A 22895-nucleotide genomic window follows, 5' to 3' on the forward strand; every position below is an offset into this window, starting at 1 on the left:
TCCTAAGGCAGATATATCTCTCTTATTCCTCGTTCTCTTTCACGTTCTCACACCACCCTTTCGCTCTTCGCACTGTCTGTCCTCGTTTATCTTCTACGTACACCCTTTCTCTACCTTTCGCCTGTTGGTTGCTCGGTTCACGGTGAAACTGCCGGAATTACTGGCATAAACCCGCGCGTATATATCGGATAACGTAAAACTCACGCCACGAAACAGATGTTCGTACGACGAAGGAAGAACGAGAGAGAGAGAGAGAGAGAGAGAGAAGCAAGACGAAGGTGAGTGTTAAGGTGTTAACAATATGCAGATAGTTTTAAGTCGGGTTTGTGATATTTTTCACGTTTCACATCTTCTATACTCATTTTTATCAAAGTCTCGTTCTTTTCGAGAACGTCGAACTTTTGGAGGATTAACGGAGAAATCAGAGTTTCCTCCTGTACCTAGCATTTCACGTATAAATTCGCGAGGTCCTGAATCCTATGGGAGAAATCACTGCCGTTTACTTTGGATTCTCTTTAACTCGACTCACGTGTACGTCGTTTCAATATCGCGAATTTATTCGTGCGCGTTGCCAATGTTTTAGAAACTAAGTAATTCTGCATTGGCCGGTACTCAACTAACTGTCTACGCTTGTCCTGCCTTTCTTCTGATTTCATGGCCGAACCATATTCGAGGAACGTGACTTTAGTTCGTTATTGCGTGCTTGCGTTAATGGAAATTGCATAGCGGCTGCCAAAACCAAACATACCAACTTTGTGCTCCAGTCAACGCGTTAATCGTGATACAGTATCAAACCATCTTCGTAATAATTTGCATAATCTCGCGTTACGCTAACCGACTTTGTTCTAGTCACGTAACTTTTACTAACGATACACACCAACTTCCCTTGGTTCCTGCTGTTTTAAAAGCCACGAAGACCGAGTTACTCGTAACGTAACATCGATGCTTGTGCAACAAACGTAAAATAGAAAGGGATGGATAAACTCGAAGGACGAAAGAGGGCGAGAAGGTTGGCGTTATGAATTTGGTGCTTAAAACTTCGCTACGTCCACGCCACCCTCTGCCATTCTCCAACCCCTCCGCGTTGCACCCTATACACACGCGATCCGCGAGCAGTGCCGCGAAATGGCGGCTGTTCATTCTCGACCGCGGCATAGATAGCTCTCCTCTTTGCATGCGTATCAGTGTGCGTGTGTTTTCGCCGTACGTGCGCGCTGGTCAAACGGAGAAACACGAAGGATCGGACGGATGAGCGAGAAGGGGACAGAAAGAGAAAGGGGATGGAGGTGTGCGTTATTGAAATTTCGAAATCGATAGCCGATGACGCCTCCGGTACAATCGATGCAGCCTCCTGCCACGTGTAAGGGGTTTCTCCGGGTTGTTCCGAGGATTTTTTCGATTCGACTGAAGGGCTCCTGGCTATTGGCAAGGCTTTGGAGAGTTTGAGGGTGGGCGCGACTTTGCAAAGCATGCAGCAGTTCGCGGATGAAACAGGGTTGCGTACGGACGTCGAGACTGGCTTAGGTCGAGGAATCTGCGCGTACAGCGTCGCTCATAAGCATTAGGACACTTACTGGTTACATCGGGCAAGTGTAGGAAATTTTTATTCATTTAGAATTTTACGTTATAAGATACACATGTTGCGAATGGAATAATAATTTTAGAATAGGACGATTAGAAAATGGAGAGAGAAGTAGCAGTTGACCCACTTACGAATCTCAGTGTACTATTCTTTTCTTTTTTGTAATTTATGTGTTCCGTTTTACATATGCTTTTTCATCGATATCAATTTCTGATGATTTACCTAGCTGTGGGGATCCATGAGGAATAAGAAAATTCTGCTATATAAATACATGTTATAATTATATATAAACATAGAAATTCTGCTGTATAAATACAAAGGTTTCAACTTTTCCGCTAAAAACAGAAGCTCGTACAGAAAAGAAACAAATCTTTCCACGCCTCTCACACGTGTTTCACCGTTTCCCGACTTCATCGCAATTTCCCGCAACTCGCTATTTACTACTTGCATGCACGGTATACTAACTCAAAAACCTCGAAACGCACGAACCGTCCCGCGCTACCTCCGACTGAATTCTCCCTGGCATATCCAACCCTATTTCACAACCTCTAAAGAACGCTAGGAAAAATAAAAAGGGAAAGAAAAGAACAAGAAGAAGAACCATGAAAAATGAAAAAGGGAACTAGAGGATAAAATAAAAGCAAAAGTTCGCCTTCTTACATCGATTAAACCCCTCCAATCTGATTGTCAAAAATTAATCGCGTTATTGAGCGGGTGTCAAGCGCATAAAGCTGCTATTTGAACTGCATCGCGTTACTTGTCGGCGATTAGCTGCACGAGAGCGCGCGAATTTTCGTAGACCTGGCAGTGCGCGCCTTGTTCGTTTGCTCGAAGGGAGGCTAAAAGGGAGAAAGGAAAGAAGAAATCCACGAAGAACAGCAAACATCGTTGCCATCCAACTCTATTCTATCTTTTCTTTCTCTTCTTTTCTCACTTACCTCCTTCTTTTTCTATTTTACGCTTTCTTTTCCGTTGTCCCTTTTATTCTCCACCACGATCGAGAAACAGAGAAAAAGAGAGAGAGAGAGAAAGATTGACGCAGCTTCCCCCGATTTATCAACCCTCCGCGATTTGAAATCGATCGCACAGCAACAAGACCTCGTCTCTTCTCGCGTTCTCCTTTCGTTCGACAAAGAGGGATCGAGACGAGGTCACGAAGCTCTCGAAAAATAGTAGAAGAGCGTCATTACACACCTAGCGCGTAGGGTCGACGATTCTTTCGTTTGCTAGGTCTGGAAAATCGCGCGAAACGACGACGAAGGAGGAGTGAGCGAATCGGTAGTTCCAGCAGCGACGCGTTCCCATAGAAATAAACGCTGTACCGTTGTTAATGACCTGCTATTATTGTCTTGGTTTTCGCGCTGTGCACTCGTGCCTGCAGTCCAATCAGCGCCGGGTTTATTGGCTTTTAATTGATTACAAATGACGGTTTGATTGGTCCTCTCTCTGTCTCTCCCGTCCTCACTTGGAATTCGCGTTTGCCGCGTTCTCTCCTCCTCTGTCTCGAAATCCTTGTGTTCGATTCTCGCATCGCGTGAATTTCTCCAACGATCGTGTGCGCTCGCTTGCTTACTCGTTTCGTGTGTTCAACCCTCGTTTTCTTCGTTTCTCAGGGGCAGGGATTATCCTGGCTAATACTTTGTTGGTTGCACCGTGTACACCGGTGAAATTGGCGCGGTACATAGTGCGTGATCGGCAAACGTTCGGGTTCCTGGTTGTGGGTTTTCGTGCTACAGGAAAGGAGTGAAGAGATTGAGGACTTTGGGGTAGGTGATGGATGGCGTCGTGGAATTATCAGGTTGCTTTTAGACGAACGAGATTCGTCTATCGTATAATCAAGTGTTTAAATGTTCTTGTGGTTCTTCGTGATTTTATATATTCGTATTAAGTGAGTCGTTCGTTGGTCATATCGATCGACTGTATAAATTGAAAATGGAGAAAACTGACGTTACAAACGCTATTCTTTCTTTTTTTTAATTTACCTTGGAATTTACATTTATTTTTTCCATTTGCTCGTAACAAGTAAACTTATGCAAGTAATCGTCCGTTTCTTGAAAACCCAACACTAATTGCATTACGTAGGTAACGAAATTGAGAAATTTACAAAACCTGCAATTGATCGATTTGACTTCTACGATGTCCAGGTATCTTGTCATTTCTATATGTCTTCTCAAATTTGTTTCCCGCTGTACCGAGCTAATCAACGATAGCTAAGTGTCGTAACAACGTTAATGGAGTTTCAAAATCTCCCATACAACGCACATAATATATTCGTGGAAAGTATGCATTTCCTGAGCTACTCTTCTCTATCGTTCTCCGTGTTTTCTTTGCCTATCCTCAAGCAAGCAATCGTTCGATTACCATACGTTATTTCGCGGGAGATAAAAGTAAACGCAAAGAGTTCAGTGGGCAGCTGATATCCGATATTAAAAAGCTACCTTTCATTCGCGGCAATAATTTGAGTAAAAACCACGGAAACTCTTTTACAGCGGGAAAATCGCGCGAGTTGCACACAGCCAGGAAGAGAGAAAGAGAGGGGTTAGGGGTGCTTTTATGGGATTGCGTGTCGTTAGGATTCTACGTGTTATATCCGTCCGGTTTTGCCATCCGCTAATTACGATTTAACCCTTTGGCCGTTGTTGAGCGGCTGTCTCTCTCACAAAGCTAAAATTTACAATTCCGTTAATGCGACGCATTAAGCCGGAATCAATTATTCGAGTGATTTTATATATTTGATCGTGCCGGTTCTTTTCGCAAAGGGAATATATATCGAATAGATATTCCACCGGCCAGCTTAAAAATACCCGCTACATGTACGATATCCCATTTGAGATGCGATTATCGGGTTGCTTTTCAATGTTTTTCGAATGTACCGAATCTTGAGCTTTTTTTTTATGGAAATCTTCCCAATGGAATTTTATTTTAATTCTTTTTTCTGTTCTGGTCAAATGAAAATTTAACGAGACGCGAAAATTTCAGAGAATACTTTTTTAACAGTGTTTTTTTTTTGTCGAGATCTCTTTTGTGGGGTTTTATTTAAATTTTATGATTCTCGGTGGAATGGAAGAGATATTTTACAGAGTTTTTGTCGTTGTTGAGCTTCTTCCTTCGGCAGAATTTTTTTTTATAATTTTTACTAAGATTAGTTGATACTTTAACGAGTATCTTTTCACAATTGACTGCGAGATGAAAGGTACGCGAAGTTAAATTACCGATGACATCTCTCCGAGGTACACCTTGTGTATTGCTAAACGACTATTGACAATCCTTTTGTCTTATTATTGGGAAATTATAGCGTAGGCATCGTTACCTAAGCTATAAATCTTCTATCAAAAATCAATAATAGAACTCTTAGTACAGTTTTGGTATTCCACAATTTTAACAATTAATAAATCGTATCGTCATCTTGATGTGTGACTATAATCACTATACGACATTTATTGCGTATTATAATCTACCAGTAAAAATTTCAATGTTTTACCATTTATTGTATTCTATTCGTGATATACTAACCTAAGAAAATATTCTGTAGTCTGTACATTCTACATTCGAATTTAGAGTAAATTCACCAAACCAGAATTCATTGTACGATAGGATGTCACGACAGGAATTCGTGATAATTTTTGCAGAAAGGTTCTCAGAAGGCACTTTGGTGAGATACTCCGATACTCCAAAGATTAAGGGCGCGTCATGGTCTTAACAGCAACCATCCATTGGAACAGAGCTGACGCAGAGCAATTTCATTCGTCACGATCCAGCTACTCGTATCAATTAAATTTTTAAAGCGAACTCCTCCTACGATTATCTCCATGCTACATAATTCACCGGCTATTTACCGGCTCGTATCCTCAAATTACGAAGCTTGTGGCCAGACATCATTTTCTGCCTCGTTTTGCACGTGTTATGTCTCGAGGCAGTTTCGGAAGTTTTCTCGACGCCTGCTTGCTAACCGCATGTTCCATCTACTGAAATCGTAGCATCTCAACGTTTGATGACTGAAACATTCTACTGATTGGTTAATACGAGTCTTCTTTTACGCCGCTTCTCTGTTATTTAAGAAGCGTGATTCCATTCTAACATCCGTGAATAGTGTTTCTGGAAGAATCTGAAATCTCCGGTTAACGCGAATTCGTTAGTCTACAGCTGCTGTTGCTATTAATAGACGTGGTTTTATATTGGATGATCGATAGTGGATTTAAACAGGAAGACTTTGAAGATTGTATTCTCTGTTTTCTTTTGCTTGGAATTTCTTGTTCTTTTATCGACGAGATGAAATTATGTTTCCAAGGTTTGGAAGCTTCAGAACGAGAAGCATTTAATCTTTATTTGAAATTGTGATAGTTTATTGGACTAGGCTTCCAAGCAACAGGTAATATTAATCAGCGAATTATTGTGGAATAATATATACAATATTGAACAAGGGTATATAAGGAGATTATTCGTATCTTTGATCTTTAATATCAGTCAGAAGAGTGCAATGAAATAATACTGATATATATTATGAAACACAAAGTATGTGCCTAAGATTAATACAGGTTGTCATTAAGAAACAATTTTCAACATACAAATGTTCTTATCAATGTTAAAAAAATACGTAAAATATTTACATATCTCTCGATATGAAGATTCTCTTCATTATAAATCTCTTCATTAAGAATCGTCTCTTAAATCACTCTGAAGGACTACTCCAGCGGAAAGGAAGATTACGCACTTGGAATAAACCAAGGCAAAACTATGAATCATAAAAGGCAAAAACTATTTCCCGTTATATCCAGCCAATGGTCCAAACTTTCATCAAAATAATTATCCATCCTTGTTGGAATTACATATTTGCACTTTCTAAATACCAACGTCAACCGTTGTCTTCGTGTTCGCTGATCTTCTACGGAGAGACACTCGCGTGTAATTCGCAGGCATTTCTTTAGAATTCATAACCGTGACATATTAGGCTGGTCGTGGTTGACCTTCTCTATGGAAAGTTTAGCAATTCCACCTTTCTCACGATTCACCGTCGCAGAAGCAACTTACTATGCGATTACTATACATGAAACTCTGATTAGGCAAGAGGGTTATGTGTCTGCTCCAGGCTGGCATCAGTCAAATGCGTACTAATTATACTAACGAACTTAACAGATAACAAATTACGTTCAAAGTGCAATTATTATACATGCCGGTGATCACGCAATCGTCTCCTTCGCTGATTGTTTTATTTTTATAAATGTACAGTAACAAATCGCTAGAAATCTTTGGATTGTGCCATTTTGAATGACAGTGACGATATATTGGATCATTTCGTAAGTAATAGGATTTTTTAAAGAGTTAAGTTTAAAACAATACAGGCTCTTATCATCAAAGTTTGTCGGAATTAAAGTAGATAGGTAACTTCGTAGAAAAAGATATAAAATTATCGTAAATTCATCGATCAGCTGATTTCATTTTCATCTAATATGCGAAAATAAATAAACATATTATTCCTGGAATGGCGATATCGCGTTTGAAAATTTCAATCAAATGATAGTGGATTTATCGAGGATTCTTTGGTAAAGATCTTTTGCTTGTTGTGTTTCCAATAGTGGTATTTTTAATTGGATTTCTATGTTTATGGTAGTTTATTATACGTATAAGTGTCTAGGAATCCAGTTAATTATCTTCCTTAGATTTTCGTTTTCAAGATCATTCGATATTTTATGTGTTTGATACAATCTTCAATTAAAATTTATAGTCGTGGCTGTCAGGTTAGTTCCAATAATATCTTCGACTAAAATTTGCATTTTCTATAATAATAATTGATTCTGTAAACGATTTTACTGTTACGTACGCCATTAACTGATAATATTGATGTAAAATTAAATTTCACGATGTCGGAAGTGTAATATTTTATGAGTCAGTTATTAATTGATAACGCAGTATCAATAGAACGGTAATCATCAGTATAAATTTATGGAAGGTTTCGTGTATGTGGAACCATTTGTTTGTTGTTTTTGCAGCAATAGCGTTTTCGATTGGGATTCTATTTTATAAATGACTGATAATCAAATCGTCTTTGTCGTGTGGATTATTGAGTGACGATGACAATATAATGTTGCATTTAGTGGAAGTACGTTATGAATAAATTATTGATTGATGATGCAATATAAGCTTAATGGAAATTGTCACCATGTATTTCCTACATTCAATATTACTTATTTCCCTGGAATCGAATCATTTTCGATGGATTTGACAAAATGGTTTCATTCCTGTAATATCGGAAAACATTCACAAACAAATTTGATGTAATCGTACATTTAAAAAATCATATTCTTTTTACAAAGGAATTGAAGGATATCTGAATATTTCTTCCGTTTCTTTTCTTTTGTCTTGTAAAAAGAATTTTTTAATTGTATTTCAGAATTTTATTTCGTACAGCTTATATTTTTCACAACGACAACAAAAACGTAAATCCACGAACCTTAAATTCACTTTAAAGAAACTACAAAATTCTGACGCGCAATAATCAGAGGAAAGTTCTCCTATCGTGACGAAGATCGTTTCTTCTAATTGTACCTCCGTATAACTTTATCATCAGAAAGTAGATTTCGCTGGATCCCGGTTAAAACAAATGCTTGGCCATATATTACATGGTAAATGAAACGGTTGCAACACAGAGCTTAAATCAAGGTTATTTATCGTGAAATAAATAGCTCAACTAATAATTGCCTGCATAAAGTGAAACACTGCTAATTGTTAGCTTGAGTAGAATGTTTCAAGAGAAATCGATTTTACTTAATGAGGCACATCAAATACTTCCGACAAATTCCTTTGTGAATTTTCTCGTTCTTTGAAGATTTCAAAGAAGAACTTCATTTCAATTACGAGTCTTTTTTTTTATTACAGTATATTTGCTTCATTATCTTTTTTCTCTTTTTTCTATTCTTCTCTTCTTACAGTTTAATTTATTACGCAAAGGAGATTGTTCGCATTTGTAAAGGCTAAATAAATTAATCTCTCGCAATTAAATTTTCAATTCCAACATTGTTAATAATATTCATAGGCAACGCAGTACGATTTGAGTTGGATTTAGAATAATTTATGTAGTTTCAACGTTATTGCCTCCCAAGTACTTTGACGCAATTAGTATCTGTTAATATCCAGTTTCACGTAAAATTTAGAACAAGTAACAAATTTGTGTAAATATTTTTAAATTAATCTAATATATTTTGATTTAAACTATACTAATTATCCATGTTTCAAAAATATCGATGAAAGGTCAATTTTGAACTACGCTTTCTAGGAAAATTTTTTTTACTTAATGATAAAAAATAATACATTAAGTGTTCAACGGCATTGTTATTAAATAGCATAATCACTAGAATTATTCTATCCAAGAGAGTGGCTGGAAAACTACTTTTCCTCGCGATGTAAGATAAAGCACGTAGAATTTCTAAGAGCGTGCGATTGACGGCTGAAAGCTTCTCAAAGTGAAAATCCAGGAAATAATAAGAAGTACAAATTAGACAATTTTTTATATAAATTTTTATAAATCCCACTATGTTTGTCAAAGGTAGGGACTATTATAAAAATTTTCCTGATTCCCCAATAAAACAGTTGAAATTTTCAGTTCAGTCACACTTTCCTATGTTCATTAACAACACTCACTGCTTTAATAACATGTTATTACGAAACATCTCATTACATTCAGCATTCCGTCCACCAGACACACGATAAACTAATTTCCACATTAACCACCAGGAAAGATAATTCAATCGCGTGTAGTCTCATCAGAAATGCTGATACCTTTAATAACACACTGTCGTTAAATTCTGTTTGTTGCGGAAAATTCAATTTACAATATTCTTCTGTTTTAGTTCTAAATCTGTCTTACCTGTTTTCGCCTGAAATTATACGATCGAGATTAATTATACTTGGTAATAAACTCAGCTGTATTGTGTAAATACATCTACAAGTACAATAGGCTCAGAAAATTTCTGAAATTATCGTTGCTATGTGAGTTTTCGTAAGATCAAAAAGTATTTTTAGAAAATCAAATATAATCGTAAATAATTCGAAAAGTGATCGATTCATCGAAATGTTACGTCAGAAGTTATTTAATTTCTTTCTTCTTAATTTCTCCACCGAAATCAATTTTTTTCGCTTACCATCGACGATTTCTTTGAGTTTAATCCCGTGGCAATTTTAAACGTTACGGTGTACTGGTTGCACGTAATGTACAGCCTTCTGTTCAACGTCAGTCAACGTCTGCCAACATCGACCAATAGTTCTCTTAAAAACTTCAATATACCACCATACCACACTCGCTAAAAATAACAATTACACAACAAATTAAAACTCAAACGTCGCTGAACAATTGGTGCAACCAGCCGCAGCCACACGAACCTCTGTAACACCTGATCTCAGCAGCAGCGTGTGTTCCTGTGCACTCCATAAAATGCGTCACGGTTATCGAAACTTTAGGCACACACGGATAGCATAATTATAAAAACACACACGACAGATGAAAAGTCAAACAGCCAACTGGGTCTAACTACGCGAAGCTTCACGTGCAGCACGCCTGATCTCAAAGCCAACGAGTATTTCTATGCGCTCGGCAACATGCGCCACGGTTATCGAAACTCCGGATACACGCGGATAGCGTAATTATAAAAACAACAACACGGAACAGATCAAAAGTCAAACAGCCAACTAGGTCTAACTACGCAAACATACTTTACACACAACGCCTGATCTCAAAATCAACGAGTATTTCTATGCGCTGCACAAAATGCGCCAGAGTCGTCCGAACGATGATCACGCGTGGATAGCGTAATTATCCGAACGAACGAAACACAGCGAAAAGGGGTTGGCTAGTTGGTGGTTACAACGAACACAAACGAGAGAGACAATGCGAGAGAGCGCAGGGCCGGTGAACGATGTGTTCGCAGCCACTTGTGGCGCATGGAACAGGCACGTGAGCGGGTGCAGGAGTCGCGTGTTGCATTCTATAGCGAGAAATGGGGTGAAGTGCGCGATTACACGAGTCGTGGCTATATAGAGGCCCGAAAGCGTGCTGCCAGCTCGCCAAGCAACAGTGTGCTCTCTCTCGTTCTCTTCCTGCCCTGTCTATACACCGGAACAGCCGTTTCCATCCGCACGCGCGGCCACTTGCCTCGAAACTTTTCTCTTATTTCCAGACGAGGACGTATTTATCTTTGTTCCTGCTGATTAAGAACATGAAAGAACTTCAAGGGTGGGTACTTGTCCGGTGTTTTTCAGAGGTCCTGCATAATTTGTGCAACGGTGGTTAGTTGTTTTTGCGGGTAAATGGCTGGTGATGAAGGCCAGGTGTGAATTTTAACAATAATCGAAGAATTTGGAATTTTTGGCATTGGCAGAATTATTCGTTGTTTTAGTAAATGGTTTGTGAATTTATATTTAATGATTTTAAACTTTCGTTTGTTTGTAAGTATAAGTTACTATGATTTCTCGGCACGTTGTATTTTAAATATGTAAACAGTAGCTAATTATCTGAGAATAATTTTCTCGATGATGTTGAAAAAATCTGGGAGAAAAATCTATATTTGAAATTGTCTCGTCTGGCTAATAAGGTCGAATCTACTTGAAGATGCCTTGTTTCGAACGATCTAAATTGGTAGTTTGTATTTCTATTCAACATTACTAGTCATTACAAGTCTCAATCTACTCCTGTGTTATCATATCTGGTTAATATAACATACTAACAATATTTAAATAACATATAATAATACATAAAAAATGCTTATATTCAAAACATGCAATAGAAATAAATTTATGAAAAATATATATATAAAATTTACAACCAGACGTTTAAGTCTCTATTTAATATACGCGTAGACTACTATCGTATCTAAAATTTTGAAATCTTCGAAAATTGATAAAGGAAAAGCGCTGAAAACTGTGGACCTAACAAATTATTGAACCATACACATGATTTCATACATGCGAACACATGTGCAGATACAATCCACGGGGATGATTATAGCGATGATAATGTTAATTTAATAAAGTTATGAGAGGAGAGCAGCACATTCATTTGGCTCCAATTTTGCGCATAGGTGGTGCACGTCATACTGTATTAAATGCATAGGACACGTTGCTAAAAGTTTCATGAGAAATGCGTGTTTAAAGGTTTCCATTCCGCATATGCTATACTCGTAACTTCCATTAACTTTCCCATTTTTATCGAATAAAACAAATTCATTGCGAAACCAGCGATAGACGCGTTTCACCTTTGATTTTCATCTGGGTCCCATAAGTCGACAATTTCAAACGAGAATTTTTACCAGTTTTTTTAGGTTTGTCTAACATCCTATAAAATTCTTAGCAATGAGAAACAAAAATTGAAAAATTTGAATTTGCGTGAACATTCGCAGGCTAATAATATTCATCTTGAATTTCCAAGCGTTGGAAGAAAATTCGATGGTAGAGGAACGAACGAGAATTATCCGCTATATAGTGCAATTAATCATATCGCTATATCGGTAAACTTACTCACTGACGCGTTACATCGTCGCGAACCAGCACGATGATCCGCTCACTACGCGAAATTGTGAAATTTGCGGCGAATTATAATGTAGGATTGCGGGGGATCGGTGAATTTACGATTAACGGGAATACGAAATGACAGTCGTTAGCCCTTTGATTAATATTGAATCTACAGGATATTGTAAATAATTGCACATAGTGGATTAACAACGCGCTCAAACGTACAAACGCGAGCGCTCCAAAAACCGGCCGCGCCGGGACTCGATTATGAATGCTGCAGGCTACGCCGTGAAACGTGGCTCGTCATTGCTCGAGTTAACTGCAATAGAAGTAGTTGACCCGAGGCTCTTGTCGCAAATCGGCGTGTTCGAGCTTCAGGAAATAATAGTCGTTCCTATTCGAGGTTAATCGTGTTAATTTCAATCCTTTCGAATTGTATATTCACGGACCTCTTGTAAAGTAATGTTCTTTTAAGTTAGTTTCTTTAGTTTCTAAGGAAGGAGGAATTAAGCGTTCGTTTTCTTCTTATTTCTTATTGACGTTTTCTAAATTTCATCTATTATATCACCGTATTACGAAAATTATTTTGTCTAGCGATAGTCATCATCAATTGTCTCTGAGAGGAGATGGAAATTTTATTTATTTCACTATAGAAGCTGCAGCGTTTAACAATCTTCAATTGCATTTTAAAGATCTTAATGAATTCTAACTTTGAATATAAACAAAGAAAATTTCATTGTATAATAAATTGTTTAGTATAGTATGCACCTCCGATATTTTAACTTTAATAAAGGAATTTCATTAGAAGATTTTGAAAATAAAATAAACTTGAGTATTATATTTGCCACACTATCATACTGTCATACTGAATCAATGGAAATGTCACTCAAAAACAATCCTAATATTCTGCCAAGAGAAATCATCCTCCCTCTAAATCTTAACTATACAGAATCTGCGCAAACTTCAACAATTAGAAATCCAAATGGAATTTAATCGGGCGCATCCAAGCGATTCCACGTGTCAGGCGGAAACGACTTTAAAAATCCTCGGAAAAGCCACGTTTTTGCTCGCTGTTGCGTCACACGCAAACGTAATTACCCCCTAAAACTGCAGCAACTAAACAGAGATCCAAATTGAATCTAATCGGGCGGACCGAAGCAACTCTGTTCGTCTCTTCAGCCGGTCTCCGAGATATTTGCCGTGACCAGATCGTGTCGGCGTTATCCTCGCCAAACAAACGTGCCACGTGGAAAGTGGAAAGACGGCAGAGAGCAAACCCGGCGAAACTTGAGAAACAGAGACGAAAGAGAGCGAAACGTGTGTTCGGCGGTGAAGAGGATCGAGTCGCGACGTGAACGAGATAGAAACGAGGATAAAACGTTGCCACACGCTCCAGGCTGAACGTTGGGTGGTTGCAACGAAAAGGGGCTATATCCGCGCGTAGGATTGGGCAGATGGAAACTCGCGCGGGGGTGGCCAGGGGTCGATTTGACATGGGGCTCCATATAATCAACCAGCTAGCGTATTTATGGTCGAGAGCCACCCACTATACTTGGTGTGTACCCATTCCTCATTTCTGCGTCCTGCTCGACACACAGGGCTATTAAATTTGGAAACTCTATATTCCTGGTTGCATGCATATACACTGTACACATGTACTGCGTGTATGCATGCACCGGCTCGAACCTACTGCGTTTTATAAGCGCATCAAAGTTAATGGCGGAGGCGCTCCCTGCAATTCCGTCTAAAGCGCATCCCCTGTTCTCCGTTACCAACATCCCTCTACCTGTGTCGAAACACCGTGACCAGGGGAGGGTGGTTTTTAATACGTGTGCCCCTCTTCGCGTGTATCACCGATGTGAAGATAAATTCGGCAGTTGGATGCGAAAGCTGGCGTAAACGTGCTGCGTTATAGGGTTGCTTGTAACTTGCAACGTATTAGGACGTTTATGGCAGCTGTATAGCGTATGGCGAGTAGTTGTCTGTAGTAGCGGGCCTTCATGCACGAGTGTTTTATGTAGACAAGTGGAGGCTAGAGAACACAAACGTAGATCGATGTATGCGTGCTTTTTATCTGGCTTAGGTTTGTACTTATACTGCGCGAATCCACAGAATAAAAACGAGAGATCTGTTAATATCAATTACGTATTTTATGGTGTAGTTCGTACGTACGGTATATCGTTTGTGTATTTTTAAATCAACAGCGTAATCTATAGTAACTGACGATCGATTGATAACTAAACTGTGGATGTTTATACTATGTACATTTATGGATTTGAAAGTAGAAAATGCAATAATCGAATGGATAAATACGTATGAATAAATGTAATTGTAGATTTATTGGTAATTGCGATTTTTAATTTTTATACGACACACAAAATCTACAATTTTTGTAAAGCAGTATAATGAATGGAAAAGAGAGAGAGAGAGAATTATTATGCACTATAAGTAGATAATATAACATTTTTAATTTCCGTGTTTAAATTCTTCGTTCGAAATCGTAAACATATTTTTGCTGTACGATAGAAGCGCGACGTGTTGTAAACACAAAACTCGATGGCAATAATAATTTCACATGATGCGCAGTTCTTGAGTCGAAAGTTTTTGCGGAGTTTCGTATCAACAGGTCACGTTCCAGTAGAACAGAGGGTTGGAATCTGGAAAATCGGCTCACATACGCTTCGACCATCGATCCGGTCGGGTGTGTCGCTTACGTGATAAACGTGGTTCGCGCGTGTAGTATCGGAAATATCCGGTTCGTAATTTGTAAATACGTAATTAGTGGCGTGTTCAAACAACGACGATCCAACGTACATAGATGTTTCTGATTCATGCTGCGTATAACGTGAGTAACAACTGTTTTATTTTATTCTTTTCTCTTCTTCTGTTACAACGATTACAGTTTAATTTCTTGTTTGCCTAAATAACTTTTCTCCTTCTTCTTTTTCTACCATAATTTTACACATTATTATTTTGCATTAGTGTTTAATAAACTCGGAAAATTTACGATTTTTAACAAACGATTTAGAAATACGTATATATCAAAGCAAGACGTTAACAGTTTGTATAATTACTATAACAATATTTATAACGTGTAGACTGATTCACAAGACCATGGTAATAGTTGAGAGTTAAACAAAAATTAAACAAACTTCGCTCTTCCATAGAGGGAACTCTTTCAAACAAAATTCAATCTACATAAATTACAAATTTTCTTTCTTACTGTTCGTTAAAGTGAAATCGTAGAAAACTGAAATTCATTCTTTATCTACCGACTTTTAAATTCTCCGTCTAACAAGAAATATACCGTTATACTACACTGGTCGTTGGAAACGGGTGATTCTGCAGAAAGATTCTGCATCGGATATGGCATAATGGAACGATCGTGAACGTTTCGAATACGGAAAGAAATTAAGTATGAGCCATTAAGAAACTGTGGCGGTGTAGTAGCGAACAGAAGCCGTTGCAGATGGTAAGATCGTATTTTTGTTTACAATCCTCGGTGAATCTGTAGCCAGGGAACGAGCCAGAATATGGCCTCGGTCCCGCCCCAAGAGTTTCCCCGGTAACGATACAGCTTCCATGCTACATCTCCGCCGCGACCGACGTATAAACGTGTCGCAATAAAAGATCGGTGTAATTTAGTTCGTTCTAGTTCTGGCAGTTTTTACTGCTCTTCGCGCTCGTCAAGGGAAAGGGATGTTTGCGTTTCAAATTTCCCACTCTTGCAGCTTTTTTATTTTATACGTATATCGACCGTTGAGTACAATTTTTAATTAACTTTTATAGATTTGAAAGTTGACATCGTACGAAATTCACTGCAGAATCAAATCACTTTTTTGTTCTTTTTAATGTTGCACAAAATGCAGCGAAGATATGAGAGAGTGGGAGAGGGATGAGGCAGGGAATTTGGAGGAGTTTTATAGTTTTTTTTTTTATAGGTCGATCGAAATTTTATAGTTCTTTTGTGACGTATATCAAAACTTGATTATGATACAACCATAAATTAAGTTATCCACACTTCCTTACCTTTTTGAACATTTTTATCTATAAAATGTCATTTATAGTATTTTTAAGAAATATATAGAATATATTCACAATTATTAATTTATTATTAACAGATTCATTTCCTCACTGTCGATATTAAGGATATTTTAGGTTCCTTTTTTTTGTTCTTTCTATATTTTTTCCTACAATTTTTATCGAATTGTATTTTACAAGAAATTCAATTCAGTTTAGTATCTTTGTTCTTTATCGTTAAATTCACACTGATTAGTGTGAAAAATACAAACGTATAGGGATGTTGCAACAAGTTCTCCCTGGCGCAGGCGAACGATTTGCCATCTGGAACGACGTGCCGAAGCTGTATAGTAGCAATTGTACGCACGTGCAGGATATTGGATAGTGTAACACGAGCCATCTCGTAAAGTTAACCGCAATAATCGTGCCACATTGCACCCAGCCTAACGTCTGTCTGCCACGCACATATTGCGGAACGAAACGTTCCCTATAGGTCGTTTTATCGCGAAACTACACTGATCTCATTCGCCTAATAATTTTTCACAATTTATTTAATTTACTGCGGTCAATCTATCGTGCTATTCGTTTGATTCTTATAGTAATCGGAGCGTAGTTAATTAAGTTACTATTAACCAACGATTAAGTCTTTAACCGAACGATACGAATTATTTATTCAAAGATTTTATATTAGAATTAAGTTAAGACGCTTAAGTTAGTTATTAAGGTTCGCAAGTGATAATAAGGAATGATTAGGAAATAGATCATTACGATTGACAGTATTCTAATTTGAGAAATACATTTTCCGCAATTAAGCTTCTAATACTGTTTGCGCGTTTTTCAAATTTGTTCGCAACTATTCTCCTACCTTGTGGTCCTTAATCTTCATTTTTTATTATTGCGCCGAAAAAACTGCGAGATACTATGGAAACAAAAATTTTTTGAAGCTACCGTTCGTCATAGTATCAAAAGAGAAAGAAGAGAAATAAAATAATTTCGCCTGTATATTATTTATCGTTATTGGACGAATATCAGAATGACAAAAGATTAACGAGCGCCATTGCATCATCGACGCGACAGAAATACAAAACACCATTTTCTAGACTCGTCGATGTTCTCTGGAGGTAACGAGGCGACGTTAACTCGCAAAGGAAATCCCTTTATCCCGTTAAAAACGGGTTTCGCTCGTGTCGCGATCATCGCTTTTTAATCAACCCTTTGCGCCACTTGAGAGAAATATAAACGCGTGTAAAATATGCAAAATGCAGAAGGGTGACGGGGTTGCTGTTTTCCGACAATATCGCGGTCCCTAATTATGCAGCCCATTTACAGTCAACACAGAGTTTAATGTTCTTGCGACCAATACACGTTGGTTTGTGTCGTCAAAATGTTTCGATACAAATTTCACTGGCCATCCTGTTCTACATGGTGAAACGATTAATTCGAATGACGATGATTAAGCAATAATCGAGTGGAATAGCAATAACATGTGCACTATTGTAGCCTGACTTACGACGGTATTCATGCATGAATTTGTTATGTGTGTAACGCGAAATATTTCGAAATTTCATTACTACTGCATTGAAATTTGTTTATCGCAATTATATTGCAAAAGTTGGAAACATACCACCAAATATGTCGAGAAATCATAAGCTATTTAGTATAAATATATATTTCATAGATATTACAAAAATACTTAGTCAATTATTCATTCAATTAATAAGCTTCAGTACTCAGTGGGGCCATGTTTAACGTCTACAAGTTTGTCGTACTATAGCGTACATAACATAGCTACTCATGTTGTGTACTAATTTTTTTTACTAAATATATGTATTTGCAGATTTTTTTAAGCGAAACACTCGTCTCATTAAATTGAATTTATGCTCGTGACTAAAATTTTCTTTGATAGATGTACTCACGTTTAATGCTATGGATCAAGTCACAATTACATGATAGGAATACGCGTAAACGTGTATTGAAAGCGAAGATGTGCAAGTCCAAAATTCGAACAAGACTTTAAGATCGCCATTTATGTAAAAGAAGACACATATTTAGAAAGGGAAAAGGAAAGGAGAAACTGAGATTCTTAGTAAAATTGTAGAGAAATATTCAAATGAAACTTGAATTCCCGAGAGTGTTAGATTCGACGCGGCAAAAGCGATTAAAAGATTCCAATTGGTGGACAACGTGGAGATTGAAATCCTCTTGGCTTCCGTGGAATCTGAATCTCTGGGACGCAGATGTTTACCGGCTTACAAAACGACCTTTTTTCGTTCTATTTGTTTCGATTAAAAAGCGAAACTTTTATAAAATGACAATATGACGTAAAAATAATGACTTGTCAGCTACAACCATCATTTCACAGGGCGAAATGAAAGTAACTGAATAAAGTAAAACTAATGGGACAAATTCTCTTTCTTATTTTTCCTAAATATTACAAATTACCTTCGTATTAACGTTCGTCGTTTAATGCTCGCAAATATATTTAAAAAACACACAGTACTTTACGTAATTTTTTATTCAATTTACCAGAAAATTTTTATTACATCGTTTCCCTCGAAATTCCTTAAGTTTGCATAGAAAAAAGGAAACTTACCCAATTCATGCATTTACTACGTGCATCTGTATAATTTCCTGTACTTCACAGCTCGAAAACTATGTCCTACTTTTTAAGAACCACCAGCAACAAAATAACCGAGCAAAGTCTCCGACGGGCCACAATTAGATTTCTAACCTCGTCCTAGAACGCGACAGTGGAAAAACAGGAATTACAAAGTCGAAGATTTTAAACGTTTCGCGGACGGACGACCAAAATTGACAGCGGCGAAATTTTCGGATATCAAACGGAATGGCGGTTTCAAAGCTTGCGGTCTGCTTACAAACGTCGCATTCTATTAGTAGATTTGGCCACTAAGTAAACTCGTCGGTTTGCCCATCCTATTCGCCGGTTAATCATCGTTTCGAGTTTGTTTTGTACGCTCAAAGTATTCCGCACGTCCCAGGCGTACCACCAGCCTTGTCGAAGAAGCTTACAGGGCCGAAGGGATTATACCTTTGTTATCATCCGAATACACTTTGCTGCTCTTCCGGGCGATTTAGCCGTTGTTTCTTCGTTTTTTACTCTTTCCGTAGTTGTGTCTGCTACAGTGTACGTCGAAGGATAAAAGGGGCGATGACGCAACGAAAGATTCTTTTTGAGGAAGAGATTTGTATGAAACTGTAATCGTCCAAAGTGAAGAATTAATTAACAGTAGCTGTAACAATGGTGTAATAGATTAGGAAGAAACGATAGAGTTTTCGTTGATGTAACTCTCAATTTCGATATTTGTTTGAATCTGCTTTTTTCGAGGGATGAGACGAGTGAATGGTGTGACGAGGAATAATTTCTTATAGGAAATAAATCTACATGAGAGACTACGTAATCATGGAATAAAAATTTCGTAATAATAGTGTCACGGAAATGTTAAAAAAAGCACCAGCTACTTAATTAACGTAAAATATATCGTAATTTTTCGTTTGAATTTTTTAATGTTCGAGTGTTTCTTGTCGAGCCACTTAATATCAATCTTCAACGACCAACTAACTTCGAATCTGCGCACAGTATCGGAGAATACTTACAATCACTGACAGTCAATCCCTCTGCCTTTTACTCCAAATAAAATTCTGTCCCTGTAACCGCTACGAAACAGATCGTTACATCACGATCGGCCCTGATCCTTTCTCACGGAGTGATGTATAGCTACGTAATAAATATTCCTGGCAAGCGTTGCAGAATCGGAATACAAGATCAGCACAGAACTCTCGAAACATCATTGCGTAATGAATCTATTACGAGAGGTTTACGTTATTAATTGCGAATGACCATAAACGACGTCAAAGAATAACTTTGTACATACTCGCTACAAAATTTGAACACTTATTACAAAATGCTTCGATGTAGACGCGTATGCGTGTAAATATTATATTCTGTATTTTGAAATATCATTAACACTGTCGTAATTACATTGGTAAAATCTTAATTTTTCTATCTTAGCATACTAGAAATATTTACTTTTTGATATTTTAGAAACCTTGAAATTTTTAATTATCCATCACCTGACTTTCGGAACCTGTAAACTTTGGAATTTTTAAGTTTAAAAGATCTTACATTTCAGTTTGAAATATGGAAATTTTCCAAACTTTGAAGCTTCGAAAATTGGACATTTCTCCAACAGTACCGAATTTTCATTCAACGAACGTTTCATTGTTTTTACGACGAGACAATTTCAACGTTGGAGACAGAATTTAAAGCGCAGATAGCGGCATTACACTCTGTCTGGCGAAGAAAGGCCGGTTAATAAGGTGAAAGAGAAAATAACATGATCATTGGCTTCTTCGTCAGCGATGGTAGTTTTGCGCGGGGCGTGTTCGTCGGCGACGTTACCATTCGATGTGCGTAGCCTGTCGTGCTACTTCGATCGAGTTTTCAGCTAAAAATGTTACAGGATTTTCGTGCGATACGACGATCTTCTTCCTGTCTCATGACTTTAATTTCCATTTTCCTCAAGAAGAAAAATAGAAAAATAACAATTCATATGTTATTTGATCGAAGAGTAACATGTCTAAAAAATGATTCGTTTTGAAACAGCTATGAAAATTAACTTTAGAGTGTAATTATTTGTACACGATAAGCAGCGTGTCACGATTCAAAAACTGTTTTCACTCTTTCCTTTGTTCCATTAATTTCGCGTCATTAAATATTCTTATTCGAACAAAATTTTTAGATCTAACAAGGAGTTGATAAATTGCTGTTTCGTATGCATCTCGAACCTTAAATTTACTCGTCCAACCGAGCGAACGAATTTAATCAACAAAGTTACAATTAACTTGTCCGTAACTTGAATTTCGTACCGTATAGCAACACGAAGCATGACGCTGTATCTTAATGAAAGTACAAAGCAATAGTCTACGAAAATTTAGTGACTATAACAGAGCGCTAAGATCCATCCCTGTTATATATTTACCAGTAGAACGTTTCATTTTTCTAACAAATGTTTCGTAATTAATGTTTGTCATTTTATTAATTCTACAAAATTTGACAATTACAAACGTACAATTTTATTACGATAAGTAGCCATAAAAATCATAAAGAAGAAGGTTTTAGTTCGATTCGTCTGCAATTTTGTAATTGAAATACGTCCCATTAAAAGTAATCAAATGTTGGAGTACTTGTGAACAGTAACGCGACTATGATACTTCGTCACACTTCTCAATTTCCTCGCAAACGCGTGATTCGTTTCATTCCGTAATGAAACGCTAAAAACATGGACAAACACGTACAACAACGCGCAAAAATATAAGGGGATTTATCGGCGATGTTTCTAATTACCGCCTATAATGCTGCAGCTGATAAATTTCTCTATGTACGCGCACTTTATTCCATCCCGTGATAAAACACTAACAAACACCAAACGGGTAACGACATGAAAAACAAAAAGCAAGAAAATGGCCAGCATTTATCGGCGATTTTTCTATCGGTCGGGCATATTTCATCGTGAAAAACACGGCGGTATCGCGTCGATAAGTTTACAGAGGCGTAGCAGAATTTTCGATCGGGCAGCATGCGTCATTTGCGCGGCGATTAAAATGCGCGATCATAACCCCTGTCGGCCTGATGCCCGTTCGACTTTTAATAGAGCACCGTTCTATTTGATTTTCCTCTGGAGCGTGCCGCGCGCGTGTTTGCCGGTGCACGCGCGCTAGATGAACGCACGCGAGTAAACAAGCCAGAAACATGAATCGCTCTCTCTTTTTCCGGTTTTTATTATTCCATCTAGACGGAGATTCGCAGCCAATTCTCTTGGCGAGAGTTCGCCATCCGCTGCGACTATGTTTCAATTCGTCCTCGCACTTTGTATCCGCTTTTGTTTGGCGTGGTTCAACGATCCTTGATATTTCATGGTACTCGTGCTTCGTGGGGATGGCTGTTGTACGGCGATGCAGAGTGAAATTGAGTCGTTTGTTTGTGTAATTCTTGCCGGCTCGGCTCGATGTTCATGGAAATGACTATTTGGAAATTATACATATCGAATTGGCCTTCTGTGTATTTTTTTTTTTGAGATTGAGGAGCCTGTTATGGTTTCAGAGGTAGTTCGCTCCTACTGTGCAAACCTGGATCTTTCATAGCGCTTCGTGTGTTTTCATAAAAATATGTCGTGGTTTGTTAAACATCTTGGAACTGTTTCGTTGTATAACAAACTCCTCGTCTTCGGGTCGCTTAATTTCTAAACTGAAGATTTCTTGTAGAAAATTGAGACTGTAAGCGCGCGTATTGAAGAATTTTTCTTTTGTTTCTTTTTTGTCGTACAATTTCCTATATGCCAGCTTCCTTGATTCTCAGTTCTATCAATATAAGTGCCATAGAAACGTATGGATGCTGCATAACACGTGGGTGATAGATATCACCACTTTTATGTAATAAAGATAAAAATAACAGCCAGAAAACTGTATCTTTTTTTTTTGTACAAGTTATTTAAGGACAAACAGGATTGCTACTTAGTTTAGTTAAACCTAAACCGAATCTAGTTTTCTCTACGATTAAGAAATGACACATACAGGCTTTTCTACAAATACAATTCATTTTCCGATGAATTTTGACTATATTAGTACAAAGAATAGAAAATTTGTTGACATCTTTCACACTTAAAATCTTATAACAATTAAAGATCAAACTTTGAAAATAATTTTAAGTTAGAGGAGCTTCTCTCTGTTAAAGTATTGAGTGTTTGACACTTACAGTGTTATCTACAAGAAGTCTTCA

The 22895-nt window shown here is 37.6% G+C and overlaps 1 protein-coding gene and 1 long non-coding RNA gene across 3 annotated transcripts in view; one reads left to right on the plus strand and one right to left on the minus strand.

Moving 5' to 3' along the window:
* Positions 1-22895, plus strand: part of LOC100648099 (tudor domain-containing protein 1) — a 318253-nt gene that overhangs the window by 105553 nt on the left and 189805 nt on the right. The window lies entirely within an intron of this gene.
* On the minus strand, positions 7299-10476 carry LOC125385616. Its single transcript, XR_007225088.1, has 3 exons — positions 9956-10476; positions 9718-9876; positions 7299-9453 (listed from the first exon to the last, which is right to left on the minus strand). It is a non-coding gene; the product is annotated as an uncharacterized LOC125385616 (long non-coding RNA).

Source organism: Bombus terrestris, chromosome 9 (assembly GCF_910591885.1).
Source record: "Bombus terrestris chromosome 9, iyBomTerr1.2, whole genome shotgun sequence".
Lineage (NCBI taxonomy): Eukaryota > Metazoa > Arthropoda > Insecta > Hymenoptera > Apidae > Bombus > Bombus terrestris.